The 23,092-nt window shown below is 45.8% G+C and overlaps 1 protein-coding gene across 2 annotated transcripts in view; it reads right to left on the reverse strand.

The window, feature by feature from the left end:
• SCAP (SREBF chaperone) overlaps positions 1-23,092 on the reverse strand; it is an 833,069-nt gene that overhangs the window by 598,280 nt on the left and 211,697 nt on the right. For both annotated transcript variants that reach the window (XM_086941009.1, XM_086941010.1), the window contains one exon: positions 12,888-12,953. The gene's annotated coding sequence lies outside the window, so the exon portion shown is untranslated. The remainder of the gene's footprint in view (positions 1-12,887; positions 12,954-23,092) is intronic.

Here is a 23,092-nt window from a genome sequence, read left to right on the forward strand (position 1 = left end):
CTGTGCATAGATGTGTGAGCAGTTGATTCACTAGATGTATGGTTTCAAAAGTGCATGTGGAAACAGCTGTATGGGCGGTTGACTGTGTGCATGAGTGTATTGGTGAGCGAATGGATATCTCAGTGCTACATGTCAAAGTAAGTACATATGTAAAACACAGTACATGTGAGAGTTGACATATATAAATAACTGTGCATAAGAGCCAGTGAATGTGTGAGTGGCTGTATGGATCATTGTGAACTTGTATCAGGGATTGTATAAGAGAGTAAATATGTGTTAGTATATGTTTGAATAAGTAAAGTTTGTATAACTGTATAGTTGAGGAAATGGAGGTGTGATTGATTCTTTGCATGACTGACTAGGTGTGTGAGTAACTCCATGGATGAGTGACAGTCTGTGAGTGTCTGTTTACACTGATTGTATCTAAGGTTATATTAGAGTCTGAAGAGGTTCATCGTATTATCACATGAATGATATCATCAGTGATGTGATCAGTAATGTCAAATGAGATGTCATCAGTGATGTCATCAGTGATGTCATTTGAGATGTCATCAGTGATGTCATTTGAGATGTCATCAGTGATATCATCAGTGATGTCACTGACCATGTCATGAATGATGTAATATGTGACATCATCAGCAGTGGATTGCGGGTGCGCGATATATAGTTAGTGCAACTAACTATATATGGAATTTCAATGGTTTTGTGTGAGTAAAATAAGGTTTTGTAAATGCGAATTCCTAACTATATATGGTCTATAACCTATGGTTTTTTCAGTGAATATATATATATATATATATATATATATATATCATAGCTCGTAGTGCACCTTGTCAACAACGGGGCACTCCTAGGCGGGTGCCAAGAACACGGTGGTGCTCCGTGTCAATATTACCGCTCCTAGACTCCCCTCTCCCAGCCGGGAAAGAAGCACGGCACTCGCGGGGTAGTTGTCAATTATTTCTTTATTTTCAACGCTCGCACAGTCGCGTTTCGGGAAACTCCCTTCCTCAGTGTGTTCACAGATTGTGAACCCAGGAAGCATGTATTTATGAAAACACTCTCGGTCATGAAGTACAAAAGATAGAGGTAGGACTGGTCACCCTGAGTATTTGGTGGGCGCCATCTTAGAACGTGCAAATTCAACATTATTATTTCAAAAACAATGCCCAATTATTATCCTAGTTACTTTGTACCAATAATATAATTGTGTACACCAGAACTGTAATTAAATATTATGTTGCACATTAAATCAACAATCTTGCCGTGGATCGACATTTGGCGGTTCCGTATTTTGGAGCCGCCTTATGTCCTCTATTATTAAGCCGTGAATCGGCATATTTAAAAATACTTCAAAGTTTATTGTTCATTCCATATTTGTTTTACGGGTTCTCAATAGAAAAAGGATAGACTAGTTGCCTAGGTGGACTGCAAGTTCTTCTCCACTGTTCAGTCCCCAGGATTTTTTGTTTGCAAGTCAATAATAAACCTGGATTCCAGCCTTCTTAGTTTCAATGTCATATCTCCACCTCTTATGTGTGTCGGGATGTGGTCCAGCCCAAAATATTGGAGCAAATCTCTATTGCTTTGATGTTTGATTGCGAAGTGCCTCGCCACTGGATATGTCAGATCTTTATTGGCGATGGCACGCATATGCTCCAATATTCTCAGTTTCACAGCGTTTATTGTGCTCCCTATGTATTTTAACTTGCACGGACACATCAAACAGTAAACAACATGCGTGGTTTGGCATGTTATGAATTTATTTCTGTCTTTTAGGCCTGGACCCTCATAGCCCAATACCCTCTTGCTGTGTGCGCATGCCTTGCATCTTCCACAAGGGAAGAAGCCTTTCATTGCCGCAAGTGAGTTCGATTCAGATGGAAGCATATCAAGGTGGCTATGGACCAACTTATCTTTAAGAGATTTAGCTTTCTTGAATGTCACTAGAGGTCCGGGTGGAATGTCCATACCGATAATGGGGTGTGGGCGTGGGAGTAGGGACGACCGTGACACCAAGTAGTGGGGTTAAAGACGGTTTTATTTTTATCGCTCTAGCAGGTTTAGACATCAACGTCTTTCTATCACGAAGTGTCAGTCTCTCTCTGGCGAACACGCTGGGGTCCGTGGCGGTGGTCTTCTCCTTCCTTAGTTGGGGGTAGATAGGACGTTCTCACAGCTGCCTCCGGCTCCGGTGCATGCAAGAGACCAACAGAGAGGGTAGCCCAGTGAGTCGTGCCTTCTGATATATACAGTGCTCGGTGTACAAGGGAGGTGCGGGAAAAAGGGAGGAACTGGGAAGGGAGTAGGAGAGTGGATGGGAAGGGAGAGCAACACAGGGTAGGAACAAACAGGGACTATCTACACTACTCACACGCTATCGCTTCGCCTCCCCAACCAGGCTGCCCAACGCCGTACCTGTGACAGCCACACTCCTCCCTCGGGAGCATGGCACGGCGGTCCGCAGGTTCGTTGGCCTCCTGGCTTCCCTCTGTCCTCCGACTCTCCGTCCCCTCCGGGATGTTCCTCCGGGCTGACTCTCTCCGCGTTCTCTCCGGTTTCGCCTCCGTCCTCCGTTCCGCTTGCTTCCGCCTGTCTCTCCTCCTCCGGGGTGCTCGCACACCCAACGTACATCACTTCCCTGCTATTCTCCAATCCGGTCACTCTGACGTCCTTCGGGGGCGTGTCCTCCTCTTCAGTGGAGAACGCCCAGTTAAAGGAGCCGCTGTAGTTGTCCTCGTCATCCGGCTCGCATCGTCCTTCCTTCCACCGTTCTGACTGTAAAGAAGGAGTCGGTGGATGGTCAGCAGGGTAAGGGTTCCACCAGTCACGCGAGGTAGGCGCCCCCACCTCGTTACACTACTCCCCCCCTGGGTTCGCCCGCTCGGGGAGAACGGGCATCCTAGAAAGGAACTCTGCATTCCCGTTGTCCCTTCCCTTCCTGTGTATCACTGTGAAGGAAAACGGTTGCAGGAAGAGAAACCACCGTAGGATTCTCGCATTCTGGGATCGGTTTCTCTGCATCCATTGCAGTGGGGCATGATCCGAAAAGAGAACGAAGGCCTTACCCTCCAAGTAGTAGCGCAATTTGTCTACCGCCCAGCGGATTGCCAGGCACTCTTTTTCCACCGTGGGATACTTGCGTTCCCTCGGGTGGAGTTTCCTACTCACGTACAGTATAGGATGTTCGGCACCATCCTCTCCTTCCTGGGATAATACCGCACCAATGCCAGTGTCAGAGGCATCAGTAGCCAGGGAAAAAGACTTCTCAAAGTTTGGAGGGATGAGGACCGGACTCGTGGTGATTGCAGTCTTTAGAGCCTGAAAGGCGGCTTGGGCCTTTTCGGAGGGAGGCATCGGAAGGGTGTTTTTGATATTTTTCTGGAGTAGGTCGGTAAGGGGACTGGAAAGGTCAGCAAAATTCTTAACGAAGCGCCTGTAATAACCAATGAGGCCTAGAAAAGCCCTCAGTGCCCTTTTAGTCGATGGAAATGGAGTCTGCGTGATGGCTCTGATTTTCTCCTCCGGGGCTATCACTCCCTCCCCAAGCATGAACCCCAGGTACTTCACTTTTGGGAAAGCAGCTCTTGATTTCTTTGCCTTCACATGCAACCCTGCTTCCTGTAAAGCAGTTAAGACATTGGCCAAGTGTCCCATGTGGTCCTCCCAGGTGGTACTGAAGATGACTATATCGTCCAGATACACCGAACTATATCGGGTATGGGGTGCTAACACAGTGTTCATTAGTCTTTGAAAAGTGGCCGGGGGTCCGTGGAGTCCAAAAGGAAGTACATTAAACTCAAAGAGCCCATCTTCTGTTGCAAAAGCGGTTTTGTGTTGGTCCCCCTCCCTCAGGGGGACCTGCCAATAACCCTTGGTGAGGTCGAGGGTAGTGATGTAACGAGCCTCCCCAATCCGTTCAATCAATTCGTCCACCCTGGGTATGGGGAACGCATCAAAGGATGAAATAGCATTCAAGGCACGGAAGTCCATACAAAAACGGGTAGACCCGTCGGGCTTCGGAACCATGATTATGGGTGATGCCCAGTCGCTCTTGGACGGTCTTATCACCCCCAGTCTTAGCATGTCCTGTACCTCCTTCCTCACATCGGCCCTTTTTGCTGCTGGTATGCGATATGCCCTCTGTTTCACCACCTGGCCTTCCTTTGTTTTGATCTGGTGCTCTGCCAAATGAGTACACCCCGGGGTGTCCGAAAATATCGCGGAGAAAGGGTGTAGGGTTTTTAACAACTCCTTTCTTGCGGTGTCAGTCAGCTCGGCATTCACTGGAAGGTCCACCAAGGTGGAGGCAGTGTGGCGGGATGGTAACACTAGATGGGCGGAGCGAGGAGGCTGTCCTATCCATCGTTTGAGGAGATTAATGTGGAAGGTTTGCCTCCGGGTAGGAGACATTTGTAGCCGGTATGTTGTTCTCCCAAATGAGTCTAGAACCTTATAGGGCCCCTTCCACTCACTCTTGAACTTTTGGGATGAAGATGGTAGGAGCACAAGGGCCCAATCCCCTTTTTCAAGAGTCCTCCACTTCTTGCCCTTATCGTAGTATTGTTTTTGGATTTGTTGCGTTTTTTCCAAGTTCAAGTATGCCAAGTCCCTTAGCTTCCCCAGTCTAGATCGTAACTGTTGGGTGTATTCTAGGAGGTTTCTTTGTTCGCTGCCTCCTCCCTCTCCCAGGCTTCTCTTGTGATCTCAAGGAGAGATCTTGGTTGCCGGCCGTAGAGGAGCTCAAACTGTGAAAACCCTAAACTGCTCTGTACTTGTGCTCTTAATACATATAGGGCTAGGGGTAACATCCTATCCCAATCCTTATTTTCCGCGCTCAACAATTTTTTTAGGGTTGCTTTTAACGTCCGGTTGTACCTCTCTACGAGGCCGTCCGTTTGGGGATGGTATGCGGACGTTCGGATGTGGCGGAGGTCCAGCAACTTACATACCTCTACCATCATCCTAGAAACAAAGGGAGTTCCCTGATCCGTTAGGATCTCCCTTGGAAACCCCACCCTGGAAAACAGCTCCACCAGCTTTTCCGCTACATTCTTAGTAGTCGGGGTGCTGAGGGCGAAGGCCTCCCGGAACCTTGTGTTGTAGTCAACCACCACGAGGGCGTATGTATGTCCTCTGGAGGTCCGTGGTAGGGGACCGATGAGATCCATCCCCACCCTATCCCATGGGTTGCCTATGATTGGCAGAGGTTGTAGGGGAACTGCAGGGGGCCGTGTCAGGTTCTTTTTTTGGCACACTTCGCATTGTCGGCAATACGTCTCTGCCTCCTTATAAATACCAGGCCAGAAGAACAGCCGTAATATATTTTGAGTCATTTTCTCGGTTCCACTGTGTCCAGCAGTGAGGTGGGTGTGGGCGTAGAAAAGAATCTGCTCCCTGAAATGTTTTGGTACCACTAGTTGGGATGGATCCCCGGCTTTCCCTTCTCTATATAGCAACTCGTTTACTATACTGAATCTGGGGTACCCCTGGGTAAGTGTGGTTTGCGCGAGGTGAGCCGCTTCCCAAGCATTCATGAGGGACGGGTCATTGGATTGGGCGAATTTAAAACCCCTATCAAACACCCAGGGTTCGACAGACAGGTATGCCCCTGCAGGAAGGTCCTTTAGTTCTCTTTTAAACAGGGACAGGAAATCAGGGTTATCCACTCCTATTATAAGCTCTTCTGGTAAGGACTCCACCACCCCCACTTTCACCAAACATGGCTCTCTACCTATTGGGTGTAAGGTTATGCGAGCTAGGGGGTAGGGTTTAACGTCACTGTGAACGCATCTGATGTGAACGGTGCCATCATGGCCTATCTGGCCGGGGTGCAACAGTCTCTCCTGTATGACAGACTGCCTACACCCAGAATCTAGGAGGGCTTTTACTGGCTTACAATTTACCCGTACCCGTACATAGAATGAAGGGCCCATTTCTGCGGTGTACATCACGGCTTTAGGGATGTAGCCAACCTCCATGGGTTCCTCTGTGGTTCTTCGGTGGGGGCACATTCTGGCTATGTGTCCCCACTCTCCGCACTCAAAGCATTGGGGCCCCTTCATAATGGGGGGTCCTTCCGGTCGATAGGGTCGGGGTTTGTGTAGCTCGGGGACCGGTTTCTTTTTATCCAGTTTGGGAGGAGTCCGGATGGGCTTGCCACTCTTGTCTGTATCCCATGAGAAAGTCCTGGGAGCTGCCCTGTTATAATTAGAGGCCATCTCAATGGCTTGTGCTGCCGTTAGTCCGGGATGTTGCCTCAACCATCTCTGAGTACCATAGGGTAGGACCTCCATGAACTGTTCCAAGATGATGCTGGACATGATGTCCTCTTTGTTACGTATGTGCGGTCTTAGCCATTTCTCGGCGGCCATCTTGACTCTCAGGTACATGGTTTTGGAGTTCTCACCCGTGATACCCTTCTCCTTTCGGAAACGGAGTCTGTATGCCTCCGCATCCATTCCCAGATGGTCCAGAATCACCGCTTTGATGTCTGAATAGGTGGATGTGCCAGAATGGTTGGCCACCTGATAGGCAGCCTGGGCTTCTCCAGTCAATAAGGGAGCTAGGAAGAAGGGCCATTTGTCCTCGGGCCATCCACAAGCCCTAGCTGCCCGTTCGAAATTCAACAGAAATGCGTCGGGATCTTCCCCTATCACATATTTCTGCAGGGCCACTCCCGAGGGGTGTGGTCCGACTAGTCTTGGGGTTGTTGCACTTGGGGCCTGCACGACTTTGTGGAGATTGTCCATCTGCTGAGTCATGGAGGTTCGGAATAGTTCTCTGTCAGCATCCGCAGTGTTGATCTGCTGGCTGATCGCCCATTCTAACTTTTGTTGCCCGTCTATGAGTGTTTGGATCACTTGTTCCATGGCCATGGTCGTTTCTGAAAGGGTAGATCCCACTTCTGACACCAATGTGGGCGTGGGAGTAGGGACGACGTGACACCAAGTAGTGGGGTTAAAGACGGTTTTCTTTTTATCGCTCTAGCAGGTTTAGACATCAACGTCTTTCTATTACGAAGTGTCAGTCTCTCTCTGGCGAACACGCTGGGGTCCGTGACGGTGGTCTTCTCCTTCTTTAGTTGGGGGTAGATAGGACGTTCTCACAGCTGCCTCCGGCTCCGGTGCATGCAAGAGACCAACAGAGAGGAAAGCCGTTAGTGTCCAGTCCTCAACGGGGGCTGCACCAGGGGGGTCCGGGGTATGTGAGGGTAACCCAGTGAGTCGTGGCTTCTGATATATACAGTGTTCGGTGTACAAGGGAGGAGCAGGAAAAAGGGGAGGAACTGGGAAGGGAGTAGGAGAGTGGATGGGAAGGGAGAGCAACACAGGGTAGGAACAAACAGGGACTATCTACACTATTCACACGCTATCGCTTCGCCTCCCCAACCAGGCTGCCCAACGCCGCCGTACCTGTGACAGCCACACTCCTCCCTCGGGAGCGTGGCACAGCGGTCCGCAGGGTCGTTGGCCTCCTGGCTTCCCTCCGTCCTCCGACTCTCCGTCCCCTCCGGGATGTTCCTCCAGGCTGACTCTCTCCGCGTTCTCTCCGGTTTCGCCTCCGTCCTCCGTTCCGCTTGCTTCCGCCTGTCTCTCCTCCTCCGGGGTGCTCGCACACCCATTGTACATCACTTCCCTGCTTTTCTCCAATCCGGTCACTCTGACGTCCTTCGGGGGCGTGTACTCCTCTTCAGTGGAGAACGCCCAGTTAAAGGAGCCGCTGTAGTTGTCCTCGTCATCCGGCTCGCATCGTCCTTCCTTCCACCGTTCTGACTGTAAAGAAGGAGTCTCTGGATGGTCAGCAGGGTAAGGGTTCCACCAGTCACGAGAGGTAGGCGCCCCCAGTTCGTTACATGGGGTCAGTCCTTAATATGTGCCAGTTTTTTCGCAATGTATTTTTCAAGAAATTTGTATCTTCAGAGTAAGTTGTAATCATACGGAATTTGTCTTCGTTTTTCTTTTCATCTCTATCTTTCCGCAGTAGATGTTCTCTGGGTATTCTTGTTACTTTCTTAAGTGTATTTTTAAGATGTTTGGAATCATAACCTATGGCTGAGAATCTTTCTATACTTTCCATTGCAGCTTTTTGGAAATCTTCCTCTTGGGAACAGTTCCGTTTGAGACGCAATAGTTCGCCATAGGGAATACTTTGTTTTAAATTCATTGGGTGTCCACTCGCTGCATGTAAAATGCTGTTACCAGCGGTTGGTTTTCGATATAGAGAGGTGGTGATTTGATTATTCTTGATTTCGACCCTAGGTCGAGATAGCTCACTGCCACTGAGCTTATCTCGCCCAAGAATCGTAAATTAATGTTGTTATCATTCAGATGTTCCATATATTGTTTGGCACTCTCCACAGATCCCCTCCACACCAGGAAGAGATCGACTATATAACGATACCAAGTGACAATTTTCCCGGTCCATTCTGAGTTCCCTGCGGACCAGGCCACCTACTCCTCCCACCAGCCCACGAAGAAATTTGCGTAACTGGGGGCGAAGCAGGTGCCCATCGCGGTCCCCGAGACCTGTCTGTAGAGGTCCCCCTGAAAAAGAAAGATATTATTCAGCAGACAGAATTCGGTCATTTCTAGTAACATTGTACTGTGTCCTGCAAATTTCAATGCTCTTTTCTTGCAAAAATACTCCACTGCCTTTAGACCCTGTGAGTGTTCTATACTTGTGTAAAGGCTTGTGATGTCTAGAACCATCAGTGTATAGTCTGGATCCCACGTAAGTTGTTCAATATGTGAGATAAAGTCCTTAGTGTCCTTAATGTAAGATTCCAAGGATAGAACTGATTGAAATAGAAAGTGATCTATAAAGATTGACATGTTTTCAGTAAGGCTTCCAATTGAGGAAACTATAGGTCTTCCTGGTGGGGCCTTAGTATCCTTGTGAATTTTGGGTAATTGGTAGAACGTTGGAATAATAGGATTCATAGTTCTTAAAAACAGATATTCCTCAGTGCTCAACGTGGTTTTATTGTGCCACTTCTGAATCAAAACATGATATTCATTGATGCTTTCCTGATATCTTTTCATCGTTGTCAGTTCATAGTGATCTTTGTCTGTGAGCTGTCTCAACGCTTCTCCTACATATTGTTCTCTTGATAACAGGACAGAACAATATTTAGGAGAAGCGTATTTTCAGTGGTACTAATTTAGGAGAAACTGAGGAGCACTGGGTTTGTGGGCAAATTATTGTACCACTTCATTTTAGTATAGACGAGGTCTATAACGCAATCTCTATTAGACTTATATAAGGCTGATCCAAAGGTTTAGGCCAAGAGTTTAGCGCATGTTTTTAATGCAGCATGTACACATGGTTTTCCACTATCCTGGGGTAGGGCAGTCCTTGTTCCCATTTTTAAAAAGGGTGCACGGGACAACCCTGCTTGTTATAGGCCGATTTCACTTTTAGACTCCGCTGCTAAAATTATGGGCAAAGTAATACTAGATCGCCTAACGACTTGGCTGGATCCCTTAAATGCCATCTTCAATTTGCAATATGGTTGCAGGCAGGGCAAAGGGACTTTGGACCAATGTTTAAATTTACATCTAGTGGTAGGAAAATATACCATCGCCACAAAGGGAATTTTGCATTTGGCTTTTAATGGATCTGACACAAGCCTTCGACTTCGTAAATAAATCTACATGATGGTGGATTTTAAGTGACATGGGCCTGGACGCAGAGCTGGTGGCTTTTTTACATACTACTCATGAAAACAACACGGCTGCGGTCAGATACAATAGAAACGGTGGTTTGACAAATTCCTGGGAAGTGAAGAGAGGGGTACGTCAGGGTTGCATCATGGCCCTCTTGCTGTGCACGCTTTACATAAACAAGTTAGGGGTTTCTTTAATAGCTAGCTGTAGAGATACCCCAGGGTTGGTGTCAAGATGATCCCTGCACTCCTATATGCAGACGACACGGTCCTGCTTGCTAGAACCGCTGTGGGCCTCCAACTACTTTTAGATGTTTTTAAGGGCAATCTAGACGATGTCCACACATTTTACAAAATCACACACCATGTCCATAGGCCCTTGAAAGTCCTTAAAGGCCAAATTTTATTGTAAAGGGGCCGAAGTAACCAAATTCCCAACCTTCCCCTATTTGGGGGTACTTTTTTATGAGGACGGGTCTTGGCCGCACAAATTACGCAAAAAAAGAACACTTTAATTAGAGCGACAGGGGGTTACACTAAATTTAGCCAAAAGACTAGGGTCAAACCCTTCCCCGCCCTGATGAAGATTTATAAAGAAAAGTGCATCCCTATGGCTGTGATATTTGGGGTTACAAGGAAGGAAAGGACATTCAGGGAGCCAAGGACAAGTTTCTGCGCAAACTTTTGACAGTCCCCCCCCCCCTACCCCGGCATTTATATTACATGATAAACTAGGGGTGGGCTATATTTCGTAGCCCCCCTGTTGCATTGGATGAGAGTTTGGGCCAGTCCCACTACTAATTTAAACCAACTGATATTTACGGATTGTGTAGCGCTGGAGGGAGCTGCGCACATCCCTTGGTTAAAATACATAATGGATCTGACAAAATGGCTAGGCTGCCCTGACCTATACCATAGCCCTAAATCCCTGGGTAAATCAACAATCAGAACCATTAAACAACAGTTCTTGGACAAACGCCAGGGACTTAGGGCGGAATAGGAGCTAGCAAGACCAACGGTGAGAAGATATGCTACTTTACCCCTGTGCAATCAAGTACAAACGTATCTACTGGTCGTCAGTAATGCCTTTCATCGCTTTGTGCTGACCAGATTCCGACTGCATTTGGTTCCCCTGCTTTTGGCTGTCCCCCAAGGTTTTACAAAACCTGGAACCCTAAAACCTTGTTCTTGCGACAACTTCTCTGAGCAAGATACCTCACATTTTACTTTTTTCTGTGATTATTATTACTCACTGCACAAAATGTTTATAATTCCATTACCCAGAGATTGTCACTTTACCCAATTAAGACCCGCTTTGTTGTACCTCCAAATGCTATCTCCCCTTATGGTTTGTTTTGGGGTTGCAAGCTTCCTAACAAGAGCCATTAGGCTTAGGAAAAAGTTATTTTTATAGCAGCCACTTGTCTTTGCCTGTTTTGATACTAGGGCCCATCTCATACTAATATTGGTATTTTTATGATACACTGTCCTTTGCACTTGGCTTTAGCACTTTTCACTTTATATGATGTTTTTATTCTCATTTTATAACTCAAATTCTGCTCTTTTATTGAAAAAGAATGTTCCTATTTTAATCCTTTTAAAGGTTTTTAAGTTTGTTGGTGAAATGTATCCTTTTAACATGTTCACACCAGGTGTAAAGTGTAAGAGAGAGAAGTACTCCACCCTATGAAGGCAGAAGTGGGTCAAAACAATTCGAAACAAACTGTCGCCGACAACCCTAGTACAAGAACAGAGTTAAGACTCTGCACAGCATGACTATCTATGAACGGGCATAAAGCAGAGTAGGCATGCACACCAAAAAGGGAGGCGCCATCAGAAGGCATGTCAATTAAAGTAGCTTGCATAGCATCCAAAAACCTGGAAGTACACAACCATGCACGCAGATGTAGAGCTATGGAAGAGCCCCCAGCCTGCCCAACAGAATCGGTGGTCTCAGTACCACAGTGGATGCTAAGAGTGGCAGCTTTCTGACCATCTGGTACCAGGAGAACAAGAGCATTCTGGGCTTTTTCTGGAAGGGAGGGCAAGAGGCGTTCCACTGAGTCCCACAAGGCGTTGGAGAAGCGGGCGAGGACACAAGAAGTGTTCAAAGAGCACGGGGCAGAGCTAAAAGAAAGAATACGCCTACCACAAGCGCCAAATTTCCTGGCCTCTCTTTCCCGAGGTACAGGAGGGAAAGAATCAATATTTTGGGTGGCTAAAGCAGCCTGAACCACAAAGCTCTTAGTAGAGGGATGTCTAAGGAGACGGGAGTAATCCCCCACGTCAGGCAATGCCTGTAAGAACAGAGCAATCCACAGGGAGCCCTGTTTGAGAGGTCGCCCCCGCTTCCCCCTCAAACCTCTGACTTACCTGCTAAAACGCCACTATGGTCTGCATTACTGCCTGTTCCTGAAGACATCTATGGGGGCTGGGAAAAGACACCACCAGTGAAGATGGACTGTTCTTCCTCCTCACAGGAAAAGGAATTATGAAAGTGGAGCCAATCAGGAGAGCCCGGGGGAGGAGAAAAGGAACCAGGAAGGGAGCAAGAGCAGGACTCATCGGAAGAAGGAGGCGTGCCTTCAACAACCCCGGAGGAACCAGGGACGACCCAGGAGAGCGGAGGAGCACAGGAAGCAGACGAGGAAACCTAGGGATCCCCAGACGAGTGGTGCGAGGAGTGGTGGCACCCCGGAGCTGATGTGCAGGAGCTGTCGCAACTTAGGAGAGTTGCGGCACAGGAGGCACGTGGCTTAAGGGGGAGAGGTACCCTTGGGGTTGGTTGGGAGTGAGATTGGGGACTAGCGGGAGGTATGTTTGTTTATCCTCTGTCGTTTCTCCTCCCGTTCTGCTCCAGTCTGTTCTGTTAACCCCTCCCTCGTTCTCCTCCATTCCTCTTGCCTGCCCATATTACACAGCCCAAAACCTCCCTTACTCTTCTTTCATTCTGTAGCCCAGAAAGGGACCATACCTTATTGTTCTTTTATGTGTGTGCAATTCACGAGTGCATCCAACCCTAATGTAAAAGGGATCATAGCAGCTCAAAGTGAAAGACTCTAGGGAAATCCGGGCACTGAGGGAAAAGTTAGGCACCGGGCACCAAAAGACTAGACGTACTGTCCCATTTCTCCCCCCCCCCCCCCCCCCCCCCCCCCCCACCACCCGGGTGTGGTGACGGGATTTACGGCAGATTCCAAGAACATCCCCAGCGACTTACCCCTCCTTTCTGTTCTTCTGCTCCTCTTCTCAAGCTCCGCGGGAGGCCATCAGGCAACCAGAACACCTGGAAAAGAAAGAGAAACAAAGCATGAAGTGACGGAAACCCTATCAGTGAACAGTTTTTGAGGACATTTAAGTTACGATTGTGCTTGCAATAAAGAGCCCCAAATGTAGCACATATCCGGCCTCCTCGCTTCTGTTTCCGCCCATCCCTCCGACACCTTGTTTCAGGTTTAGTCCGAGCACCCAACAGGATATCGAAAAGATAGTCACTATAAGGAAGTACACTAATGAAAGGAGTGGGGAGAACAAGGTCGGCTACTAATACGCTGCAGGGGCCTAGCACATTGCCGCCCTTAACAAATTTGAATAGATCGAGTGTAGGCGCCATGAAGAGAATTCAGGATGTTGGTACTAAGCAGCAGGGACCATCTATTACCAATCCAGCCCACCAACACACAATAACTGGGTCATTTAAACAATTAGGATCAAGTAGGAATAGCTCCCCTGTAAGAAATTCAGCCACAGTAGTCTATATGACTACGGTTCCCAAATTACCTAGCAATTCTGGCTACGAAAGTAGCGAGGCCATCCACAACAAAGCAATCCATTGGACACGGCACGTGAGGGGCTGCAGGTCTATTATCAGGGTGGATATGGTAAGGGTAAAAAGGGTTTCCGAATTCAGTTCCCGGACAGATTGCATTGAGCTACAGCTACCTAATGCAGAATTAGCAGAGAATTTAGTGGCCTTGGAATATCATACCTCACCCCCTAAACATTCAGAAATACAAATCAGACGTCTGCCCCTTTGGTCTACAGACAGGGAGCAGAACAAATCAGATCTTAACACTGTTGATTGACTGGATGAAACCCCCGGCGGCCCTATCTACCAGGAATACAAGAGGTGGCAGAAGGAGTAATTTTACCAAGTGTGGTTAGTGCGGAACTAAGCCCCGGTAGGAGGGATGGGAAGGGTAGGAATAAGTGTGACCCTGTAGTTGTTCCAACAGTAAAACCGAGGGTGATACAACTACTCTCATGGAACATAGCAGGACTACAAAAAAAATGAGCTTTACCGGAATGGAACGATTTTATTGACCAGTTCGGTGTCTGCTTGTTTCAGGAGACTTGGAGTACGCTCCCATTATACAAATCTGAGTACTCCACCTTTTTCACCCCGCAACAAGCTCTGGGAAGGATCGTCCAGCAGGGCCCTCCATATTTAGATTAAAATTGCACTAAACTGGGCCATTAGTATCCATAACTCTGTGGCAGAGGATATTTTACATCTTACAATTAAGGGACACCACAAGGGCAATAAGGTAGACTTATACAATGTTTACGAAAGAGGATCTCCAGGGGCCCAAATGTCCACCACAATAGCAGCCCTAGAGTCAGAGCTAGCTAATAGCCCCCCACTTACTAAAATTATTGTGGCAGGAGATCTAAACTGTACCTTTGAACCCTTAAGTGGGGAAGACTTCCTAGGAGTCACGGAGGAAGACATTAAATGGTCTATACCTACTCTGACGTTGGCGCCTATCAAAAATTGGTCACCCAGGGCAATTCAAATCAATGCCCTGACTTTAGAATACAATTTAAGAGCTGCAAATGGTAGAACAGGTTCTGACCCAGATGGGGCCAATACTTTCAACAGGCTTATAGATATTTTGTTGAACATTCATCTTTGGGGAAATCTGCTTGATATGGCGGTAATATCGTCCCAGGACAGTGACCATAACCCCTTGTGCATGAAACTAAAATGGGGGATGTTCAATGGAAATAGCACTATGGCCCCATTAAAACAAACTAAGGAGGTTATGCCATCAAATTGTAACCGCCGGTTGAAGTGGAACAGAGTTAAATGCCAGCCAGAAACATTAAGTAAGATTAGTGAGCATATAGCGTTGAAGATTGTTGTGCTGGAACAACTCGAGGGCGATACTGAATATCTCCAGGGCCATTCTTTCACTACACTTTATAATAATGTAAATGTAATTGAGAGAGTGGGTCAGGGTTTTATTATTGAGGGTAGCAGCACACAGAAACGGACTCTAGTAAAATCAAGCAACCCCTGGCACACGAACCATTGCAGGGGAAAGAGGAAGGCGCTCACCACAGCTCTGCTTAAAAAAAAACCATCATTAGCAAGAGTGGCTAGAAAGGACTATGCTAGATCAATATCACAAGCAAAACGCGACTGGGAGGAGCAACATTGGCAGGACCTTAAATCTGCATCCCAGAGGAAAGACTCTACCCTATTCTAGGATTTAATTAATAAAGCCAAGAGAAGGGGAGATGATCGGATTTCTAACCATATAACGGAACAACAATGGTACTCACACTTTCATAATTTATACTGTGGTGCAGCTGAGCCTTGTCCCCTGCCTTTTGCACCTGTCTGTGACGGGCTAGAATTGCAGGTTCCTGAAGAACCCTTCTCCATCAATGAGGTCCAAACGGCTATTAAGAATCTAGCCCCCGGAAAGGCGGCAGGCCCAGATGGGCTCCCTGGGGATCTGCTTCTACATGACCCTCCAACCTGGGAAGAATTCATCTCCCAAGTAATGAATCTGATTACTAGGGGTTACCCAGTTCCGGATTCATGGAAGGGAGCGGAGGTCGTAACAGTGTATAAAAAGGCGAGCGAGAGGACCCTGCCAACTACAGGCTGATCAGTCTGATTGACGTGATCCAGAAGGTGGTTGGCAGGGTCATCATCTCAAGGGTAGGATCATGGATAGAGGAGGAGAATATTCTCTCCCACCTCCAAGCTGTGTTTAGACGTAAAGTGGGAACGATGGACCAGGTATTCAGACTTTTTTCTGTGTACTGGAAAACCGTGACTATCGGGAAAGGCAGCCTCTATCGAGCGTTTATAGACCCTAAGACGGCCTTTGATTTAGTGCCACGCTCGAAATGATTGCAGGTGCTGAAAGACCTGGGCTTCCCCATTGCTCTCCTTGAATTCATTAAGAAATTGCACGAGGGGAATTACGCAAATATCAGATGGCGGGACCAGGGACAGTTGACAGAGAGGGTGGCTGTGAGCAGGGGGGTCTGACAGGGCTGTGTGATGGCACCGACGTTGTTCTCTCTCTTTGTTAATGGGGTGGTGGACCATTTGAGGGAGGACCCGGCTGATGCCCCAGCCCTGGCAGGGGAGAAAATACCCACCCTGCTCTTTGCCGATGACACCCTCCTGATATCTAAAACCCCGGTAGGCCTTCAAAAGTTGTTAGATCGATTCAGCACATTCTGTGATGAAAGAGGCCTTACTATTAATACTACTAAGACGAAGCTCTTGGCCATGTCACCCTCAAAGCGATTCAAGAAGAGCGTCACGCTCAATGGTACTCCATTGGAGTTATTTGACTCATTTGACTACTTGGGGGTAAGGGTTAAGAGCCAGTTGAATTGGAAAAACCATCTTGCCAAAATGCTTCTTACCTCCTCTAATAAAAGAGAGAGGGACCCCAAAACCAAAGGGATAGAGTACCACAATAGACAAGTCAGAAAATAAATTCCCTTTGGGCAGGTGAACATCAATACAAAGGTACTTACAATTTTTTGTAAGTACCTTTGTATTGATGTTCACCTGCCCAAAGGGAATTTATTTTCTGACTTGTGGCAAAATGCTTCTTAATCATAAGCGAGCAACAGGAGCAATTTTAAGGGAACATCGAGAGTCCATGAGCAAACCCATAGCCCCGGCCCTGGTGGTGTATGAAGGGAAAGCATTGTCCTCAGCAATTTATGGATCTGAGTTGTGGGGGTCTGAGAATGCCATTGATTTAGTAAGATCAGAAAATAAGTTTCTGAGAGAGCTGGTCTCACTCCCCGTTTCAACCCCTGTAAAACCCTTGCGCCACGATCTGGGTAGGCGCTCAATAAAGGACATAGTTTGTCTTCGCCCTTTACTATTCTGGGTTCGCCTTAGAAGAACGCCGGAATTGACAAACTATGCGACTGCCCTGGATGAATTAATTAAACTCGACACTGGTAGCAAGATCAAGTGGCTGAGTACTCTCAGGCGGCTGGTCTTGAAACTAGGGATGAGTGAAATCTTGGACAGCCAATGCCCACCTTCAAAACAAATAATGAAGAAGTTATGTTGGGATTGGGTGCAGGAGGAGGAGCTTCGTTGTTGTAAATGGGGGATCCTCACAGAACAATTCCTGGTACATAAACCTGTTAGAATGCTTGAACCGTTTCTAGATTTTATAGAAAAGCATATAGATAGAGTTCTCTATTTAAAATTGAGGTTCGGAATCCTTCCGGTATATGAAACCATAGCAGGTTGGAAAAAGACAGGCTCCCTTACAACATCTTGCCCCGGGTGCTCTGCCCCCACTGAGTCTGTGGCCCATTTCTTTTTTGCTTGTCCGGCATACAGGGTTGCTAGGAAGACATGGTTAAAACCAATCTGTAAAGAGCTGGGTCTTAGGTGCCACAAGATGGCCCTACGCGTTTTAACCACTGATACATCATCCCTGGTAACAATTTGCGGGGTAGAAAAGCATCTGGGCAACGCCTGGCAGACACGTTTAAGGCTGCGAAAGAGAACTCCTCTATAGAAGTTGAGTTCTTGACTGATTAAGGCCCTTTTATTTTTTTATATTGAGACTATGTACTCTGTTTTATTGTACATATACTATTTTTAAAACTGTATTTTAATATTTGCACTATGGTTGTATGTATAATGGATTGATGGATTTTTTCTTTTATCTATAATGTATAAGGATATACATACTTTTATGATAAATCTTTTATCGAATAAAGTACATACAACAAAAAAAGTACAGGCTCAACGTGGGGCTGGTCAGGATGTAGAATGCCAATTGCAGGGTCTGTTGACAATGCCACAGAAGGAAGATGTAAATTCAGTACAACGTCAAGTAGGCAGAAAAACAGTGCAGATTCACGATGTTAGCGCAGAAAAGGAACTGATGTTAGCGCATCAGGCAAGGGCTTATATGGACTCTGTTGACGTCACACTCGGGAGATGACGTCGCTGCAGAGTCGCTCGGTGCCCTCTACTGACGTGCAGAGATACTGCTTAAATTATTTCTAGATCCAGTCTGTCACCTGGGTAGGATTCTAAGATAAGGAATCTGTTGAAAAAGTCAATCTTTATGACAAATTGCAAAGAAACGTTGTTGTCTTCAAGAACACGTTTATTGTGCATCCAAGATCAGTGGCAGGTAATTAACGAATGAATCCAGTTCCTTCACCCACATCGTATAACCCTTACTCGCCATTTAAAACCCAACAACACTCGCGGTCGCTCTCAGCCGCCCACTCACTCCCTGCACACACACGCGATACATTTGAATGTCCACAACCACACGCGACATCTCACTCGCTCCCTCCACTCACACGCAGCTTGATGAAGCGATACCGCTAACATTGTTCCGAGTTGACATGTGCGCGTGAGCGCCCATGTCAACTGCAAACAATAACAATACACCACACACCACCCTCCTTATAAATATATATATATATATATATATATATATATACACATGAGCAAAATCTTCAAACCTCAACAGGCAGCGGCGAAAGAAGAGACAGACCCCACGTACTCCAGGCAAGATGTTATTTATTAGAAAAAGAGGGTGGGGGGGTCAACAGGGGAAAGTGGAGGTCACTCCCACTTGGACGCTGGCCATTGGGGCACCGACGGACAGAGCGGGGCCTCCTTCTTTCCCGAGTGGGTGCCGGGTGAGGTGAGGCGTTTTCCCAGAGATTGCTGGGAAAATCAAGACCAATTGGACGACTACCAGGGACTACTTTGGGCTCAAAGATCCGGTAGGATTAATCCAAAATGTTAACTACACCTCTTGTTTCTAATAGTGCAGATGCATAACATCTTAAGGTCCTGAAGAAAGCTCGGACTAGTTGTCCCCCGAGCTGAAACATGTCGACCACTATGCACTACGCCATGACATAGCCATTGTTTAAGACTATGAGGCGTTGTTTTTACTCTTGACCCTGGACAATACTGAATAAACATATTTTTTGTCCCAGGAGCCAATTTTATAATCACCTTTATTTTTGGTTTTCACTAGCACTGCACTCCATTGGCCCTACCTCTGTAATACTGTGGTTAAGAAGATCACCTTCCAGAACCTATCTCTGCATCATTACTAGGTGCATTGGGAGAAAATCTTGGTTCATGGTCTATATCCCACATGACGACACTCCACCAATAAGGGTGGGCTGATGGGACTTTTTCTAACCCAGTATTATCAGTGGGAGGATAATTTGGTGTAGTGGTCTCCCTGGCACGACACAACTCATAGATAAGCAACCTGACCAGGTACCTCTTGTTTGTTTAATTAAATAAGATGTTATTTATTCCTTGTGCCTTCCAATATATATATACATATACACACATATATATATATATATATATATATTATTTTTTATTTTTTTACTCAAGCAATAAATCTTTAAACCAGTATGCTTAGAATTCACAGATACAGTAGATGAATTGGAGTTGCCAAAAGTCTCCATGTCTACACTTGGAACATCTGCGAACACATTTGAAGACTTGTCATGTTCACCAATTTTCTTCCCTCTAAATTTAGACACCCTGCTAAAGTTCCAAACGCTGCCATCCTCCACACGAACAGCATTCTTAAATACTTCAATTACCTCCACAGGGTCAGACCATTTAGACAACCCTTTATGCACAAAGGTACCTTTTTTCAACCTTAAAAAATCTCCAACATGAATAGATATATCACTTAAACTCCTGTTCCTCAACAAATCATCTTTCATCTTTGTCTTGTAAGCCTCAACCTTCCTACGAATTTCTTTAAAATCAATTTCAGCAAAATCAGACCATGTTTTATCCTTCTTTTTTAACCACCAAGGTACTAATTCTGTACTTGGCTTGCGCCCCCTAAGTAACTCAAAAGGAGATAATTGTGACACAGCATTGGGAGTTGTTATATATGAAATTAACATTGACTTAAGAGCTTTATTCCAACATAATCCACCTTTAACAGCCAACTGATTGGCCTCTTTAACAACCCTGTTAAACCTCTCAATTTGACCATTCGCTTCCGGATGGAATACAGCACTCCTTCTATGAATTATACCGCACCTTGCCAAATAATTCTCCATTTGTTTACTTACAAACTGCGGCCTATTGCCTGTGACAATTTCCTGAGGAATCCCCTCTCTACAAAAAACCTCATCCAAAAATTGTATTATGACATCAGATGTAACCTCCTTAACCATCTTTATCTCCGGCCACTTTGAAAAATGATCTATGAGAACAATACCAAATGAAAATTGACATGGCAGAATGCTAAACGGACCAATAATGTCAATTCCCAATTTGTTCCATGGTGAAACAGGTAAATCCACAGGTTGTGGAGAAGCTGACAGGGCTTTAGCTGGCTTGTCATTATTGTTACACAATTTGCAAAGACGCACCTGATGCTCTACAAACGAATCAATCCCAGGCCACCAGAAACTCTCCTTCAAACGTCTCCTTGTCACTGAAAATCCAAAATGACCTTCATGTGCAACATCAACAAACAACTTCCTAAGTCCAAAAGGTAGAACAAATTTGTCGCCCCTTAAAATTATTCCATTCTCTATGGTTAACTCATCTTTAACTTTGTGATAACTCATCAAACTCCCAATGCGCTCTTCCTCACTAGGCCATCCATGTGATATGAATTCTTTCACCCTTTTGAGTTCTGAATCTTTATCCATCTCAACATTCCACGTTTGTTCTTGAACCACAGATTTCTCCCGAAAAATAAAATTCCCAATCACACACTACATGTGCAACTCCACACTCATCAGTATCAATTCTATCTGATTCTTTACACGGTAATGGAAGCCTTGACATACAATCAGCATGTACATTAGATTTCCCAGGAACATACTCTAATGTATATTGAAAGTTCTGTAACCTTGATGAAAGCCTTGCCAACCTGGAAGATAGAGTTTGTTCTCCACCAGGAGATAGGATGTGTACCAAAGGTTTATGATGGGATTATATTGTAAATTTTGTCCCCCCACAAGAACTGCCTAAAGTGCTCAGCACCCCAAACGCATGCCAAAAGTTCTCTCTCAATCACCGAATAGTGACGCTCCGATTCTCTCAATGTTTGTGATGCATAAGCTATAATGTAAATGTAGTAGTATTTGTATAGCGCACCAAATCGACCCCGAAGGGGTATCTCAGCCGCTTGTACGCATACCGCTGTGGAACCCTTCCTGGCATTTCCCTGTGAAGTGCCCACTACTGGGCACCCCCAAGGTGAAGCCAGGCATCCTAGCGTTGTTGGGGCCGTTGTGGAGATTAAGCAAGCTATTGCCCAGAGTTGCAGAGTGGGACCCATGATTAGAATAGGCACCGAGGCGAGAATTATCAGGTCCGTGGAAATTGAGCCCAAGACCCGCCGAGGCGCGAAGTGAACCCTGGTCCCAGGCTAGACCTCTGCATCAGGGTCTGCCGCTCTAACCATTGAGCCACGCTTCTCCACTGGTTTGGTATAATCCATTCTTTACCCCATTCCTTTTGGATAAGTACAGCACCTAGTCCACAATTACTTGCATCTACCATCACCACGCCATGTTTACCAATCACAAAAAGGTTTAAGGCATGGAGCCTTGATAATCATCTCTTTGACAATAGCAAAAGTTTTGGACATCTCGTCAGTCCAAACAAATTTAGCATTTTTAAAAAAAAAAGACTTCTAAATGGTTCAATGACAGTAGCATAATTCGGAATACATTTAGCATAGAATTCAACTAAGCCCATAAAAGCTACTAATTGCTCCTTATTTCCTGGAATAGGAGCTTTGCTAATGTTTTCTAAATGTGACGCTTTAGGTTTGATACCATCTGCGCTAATGCTATGTCCCAAATACTCCACTTCCTTCTTTTTAAACTTGCATTTGTCTGCACGAAGTGTCAAACCTTTGTCTGATAGAGCTTTAAGCACTCCCAATAAATTGTTATCATGTTCCGCCTCATTTTTACCGAATACTAAAATGTCATCTTGAAATGCTATTGCTCCCGTTAGACCATTCAACACTTCCTTCATCAGTCTTTGGAATACAGCTGCTGCACTAGCTAGGCCAAAGGGCATTCTACAGAACCTGTATAACCCTTCAGGCGTTATGAATGCAGTTAGGTCTCTTCATTCCTCATGAAGGACCACTTGGTGGTACGCACTTGCGAGATCCAAACGCGAGAATACTTGTGCATCTGCCAAGGTTGATACCATCTCATGTAAATTTGGCAATGGATGGGAATCTACACAAATTGCATTATTCAAACTGCGTAAGTCAATGCATAAACGAAGGTCACCTCCAGATTTAACTGAAATCGCCACTGGAGAAACCCAAGGAGATGATTCTATGGGTTCAATTATTTTTTTCTTACACATATCATCAAGCATTTCCTTCAGCCTATTCCTGTAAGACAGGGGAACATTTCTAACTATATGTCTGACAGGTAAGGCATTGGCATGTAGTTTTATGCGATGTTCAAACCCTTTATATTGACCAAGGTTGTCACAAAATAACATAGGATATTCCTTCTCAATCCTTCGTGCGAAAGAAGAGCCCGCAGATTTGGCAGATCCAGAATTCGTCAAATTTGCTGGAATTGAAAAAACAGGAGGATCTGCGCTAGAATCTTTCCTTATACCAAGCTTCTCTTGATGAGGCCACCCTAATAATGCTTCACCAACTCTCGTAACATACACTTTCGCTCGTGTATTCCTTCCCTGAAAGGATAAATCCGCCATGAAGAATCCATCAAGTTGCAATTTATGACCAGTACATCCACATGTCAGGCTGTATTAATTCTATATTAGGCCACTTTGTTTTAACCAAAACGTGGGGTACAATAGTATACCATGAACATGAGTCCACCAAGACCTTGATGGAAGTCCCATTGATATCAATGTGGCAAGAAGGAAATTCCTTGTTTTTAACATCCTCATCTACACACAATATGGTATTAACATCATATTCATATTCATAGTCATCCGATTCCTCACATTCTTGGATAGCATTAACTCTCCTAGGAACTGATCTACACATCTTTGAAAAATGACCCTTCTTGTTGCATTTAGTACATACTTTGTCTGAAGCAGTGCATGATTTCGAGTTGCCCAGATGATAATTACTACCGCATCTAAAGCAATACATGGAGTTCACC

The sequence above is a fragment of the Lissotriton vulgaris genome, chromosome 10, assembly GCF_964263255.1.
Source record: "Lissotriton vulgaris chromosome 10, aLisVul1.2, whole genome shotgun sequence".
NCBI lineage: Eukaryota > Metazoa > Chordata > Amphibia > Caudata > Salamandridae > Lissotriton > Lissotriton vulgaris.